Source organism: Myotis davidii, unplaced genomic scaffold, assembly GCF_000327345.1.
Source record: "Myotis davidii unplaced genomic scaffold, ASM32734v1 scaffold132, whole genome shotgun sequence".
Taxonomy (NCBI): Eukaryota; Metazoa; Chordata; class Mammalia; order Chiroptera; family Vespertilionidae; genus Myotis; species Myotis davidii.
The window spans coordinates 3,865,755-3,869,117 of NW_006285258.1; the positions used below are offsets into that span (position 1 = coordinate 3,865,755).

At 45.0% G+C, this 3,363-nt stretch overlaps 1 protein-coding gene across 1 annotated transcript in view; it reads left to right on the forward strand.

The window, feature by feature from the left end:
• The first annotated feature begins 1,143 nt into the window (after positions 1-1,143).
• The window catches only part of CEP152 (centrosomal protein 152kDa), a 107,267-nt gene continuing 105,047 nt past the window's right edge, over positions 1,144-3,363 (forward strand). Inside the window, exon 1 of the mRNA XM_015558951.1 lies at positions 1,144-1,258. The gene's annotated coding sequence lies outside the window, so the exon portion shown is untranslated. The remainder of the gene's footprint in view (positions 1,259-3,363) is intronic.

A 3,363-nucleotide genomic window follows, 5' to 3' on the forward strand; every position in this document is an offset into this window, starting at 1 on the left:
TCCAGTTTTCCTTTTCTGGCCTTCACATTGCAATCATTCATGCTAGTCAACCTGCCTGTTGACTCTCTTCCTCTAGGAACCTTTCCTGATAGAGCCTTCATGAGATGTTCACTTTCCCCTAGAGAATTATTGCCTATTCTACTCACATTACCTGTAGTCAACTACGTTTCTGAGTTGTCTTTTTATGTAAACATCTTGCACTCCAAAAAGAGTGTAGGTACCTTGAGAGTAAGGGTCCTACCTCACACTTTGTAGTTCTTGAATAGAACACCCCAAGCGGCAAGTTCTGTAACAGTAGCAAAGGAAAACTAGCCAGATTATGAAGAGCCTTGAACAACCATTTTACTCCATATATGGGAAAGGGTTAAAAGGCTCTGTGAACCTGCTGCTACCAACTCCTTGATATTCTCTGGAACCCTTTTGTCCATGAAAGGAACATAAAGTAAGGGGCTTTACTGCAAACTGGACAGCGCTGTCTTAAGGGACAGGTTACATCTACTTGTAAGTGACAAGAACTTTCACATGGGAGGAAATTCAAGTAGTGAATAAACACGTGGGAAAATGTGCCACCTAACTAGTAATTAAAGAAACACAAATTCAAATAAGGAGGGACTTAGTAATCAGGAAGACAAAGTAAAAAAAAACCCATTTAAGCTGTTTAGCAGGCACCTTGGAGAATCAGAAGGCCAAACTGCAAGGTAAGGGTTTGATAGGCAAGTGGGGGATTCTGTGTGCTGAGGTTTAGGAATGGCAAGCGCAGGGGGCACAGTCACCACACCAGGGGACGGATGGGTCATGGGGTTCAGGAATGACCAAGTTCATCTTAGCCCAAGGGTGGAGTTACTAAGCGCTTGGGCGTCCCTAGGCAACCGGTAAACCTTCCCTCTCCAGAGTCAACTCTTTTGTAATTGGCTCACGAATCCACCAATGGGCGCACAGGAGGCGCTTCCCGCCACCTCTGGCGCCCGCTTTTAAACAGCCTTACTTTTGCAACTGCAGGCGGACTTCTCAACCAACCTTGAGCAAGGCGGAGACTTTCGCCTCCACGCCCCGCCCACCCCGGCATGGCCCCGCCCACTAGGAGAGCCGCTAGTGGGCGATTGAAGGAGGCAGCTGTTCCTCAATAACGTCAGGACTCCGAGTTCGGTTGTGACTAGGAAGGCACTAGCAGATTGGAGCCTGGGTCTGGGGGTTTGCTAGAAGCTGGACTTCAGCTGGGGCTAGAGTTTCCCCGCGGTGACAGCATCCGCGGCCTCTGGTGAGTTTCGCTTCGCCTCCGGGCTTGGGGGTGCAGTCAGAAGAGGTGCGGGATCCTCCGGATTCTGGCTGAGGCTTCCGGGAGGGCTGACCCGCCCCCTCCCCAAATCCCGCGGAGGTGCATGGCCCTGCGGGAGCTCAGCCTTTGACTTTGAAGTGTCATTCTGCTTAGCCGTGAACTCCGGGAGGCCCTCTTCTCTTCTAGGCTGCTGGGGTCACCCTGAGGCCCTCCCCTGGGGACCCCCCCGTGGTCGCCCTGGCGCCCGCCTGGCTCACAGTGGGTGCTCTGTACACGTGTGTTGACCGAGTGCATGTGTCACTGGCAGGCAAAGCCCGCCATCCCAGGCATCCTGGGCTCCGTGCAGCTTCGGTCTCGCGGAACCTGCTTGTTGTGCCATAGCTGACGCCAGGCGGAGTTCCTGGGTAAGGCCTTTGATTAATTCATTCGTTCAGCCCGTGGGTGCTTGCTTACTCGCTGCATCCTCTGGGATCCCGGACTTGATTTGTCTAAGCTGCTGTCATTAGCACTGATCACAGATGATCGTCATCCTTTGTTTATATGTTTATTTTCTTCCAAGTCCTGCTAAGCTTTGTAATCTCGAACAGTGCTTGGTAAATGGTTGAATAAATGCATAGACCTCCTAAGCCTTATATTGCAAGTCTAAAACAGGCTAGTGTGCTCCGGCTCTTTCCATTCTAGAAGAGAAGCAGGCATGTCAGCAAATCAATAGGGTTTACTAACTCTCAGAGCTCTTCTAAACCCCTTTTGTGGCACCTAACGTTTTCTATCGGATAGCCATGAACTTATAGTGCGGTTTAAGCTGCATTTCGTGGTATCCTTTCACCAGATGTGACAATATATATATGCACTTCTAGATATGTGAATGCATTCAACTAATTGCCTTGGAATTTTCTTATGGCTGGAATTGAAGTCATAAGAAAAGCGTAAGAAATATAGACCAAAAGTGGAAAAAGAGTGATTAATTCCATGGGGGAACCGGATAGGGAGGGCATTTTGAAGGAGGTGGCATTTTTATCTCAGAAGGGGTTGTGTTATTTAGTAGCAAAAGTTTCCCACAGGCTAAACGTTGACCTTTTCTCAAATATTTTGAATGCTCTCTGTTCCTTTAACCTCTTTTGTAGTTGGCCGACTCTTATTCAGCATTAATGTCATAATAATAATAATAACTAAAATGTATTGGTTGCTACACAGTGCTAAGCACTTGATGTGCATTATCTGGTGAAGCCTTAAAACCAATCTTGGAGGTGGGTACTACTTTTGTCCGCATTTTACTAATTAAGAAATGGAAACTCTTTGCTCAAAGTTGGACAGCTTGTAAGTAGAAGAGCCAGATTTGAGCCCGGGTTGTCTGAATAAGAGCCCTCATTCTTAACCACTTCCAGCCATATTGTGTCCTTGAACATCTATTTCTAATTAGAAGTCTTTCTGTAAAACTTCCCTCAGCCTTTTTTTTTCTTCTCAAAGTTAATATTTGCTGTTACTTTTCTCTATTATAAAATTTATGACAATGTATCACTGTAACTATTAATTAATATCATTGTTTCCCTAAGGAACTGTTAGCTTCTCACATCTGGTACTATGTCTTGGATATATCTAGGATATAACCTGGCACCCAATAGGTGTTCAGTAAAGTTTTATCGAAATAATGAATCCATATAGGGTAACATGAATGCATTGTATTCATTCAACCAGTATTCGTTGTGTGCCTACCATGTCCAAAGGATAGGGTAGATACATTTAATTTCTGCCTTCAGAATGCTTGTACATTCTTAAATGAGGCAAAAACAAAATGTTTTAGTTTAGCTTAACGTTTTGTCTAACTAAACACCCATGGGTCTTCCTTCTCATTGCAAGGAGAGCAAAGACAACATAACTGGGGACAACAAAATGAGTACTGAGGGTACAAAGGGGCACACCATAGTCTTGTTAATAGGTTCAGAAAAGCTGTCTATCTGGAATAAAGTATTAACTAGCTTGCTATTAAAAAAGCATACTGGACACATTCTGCCTCTTGATTTTTAAATGATCAGGCAATAAATATGGAAATATTTAATTTTTATTAGTGGCACAGTATTGCCAAATTT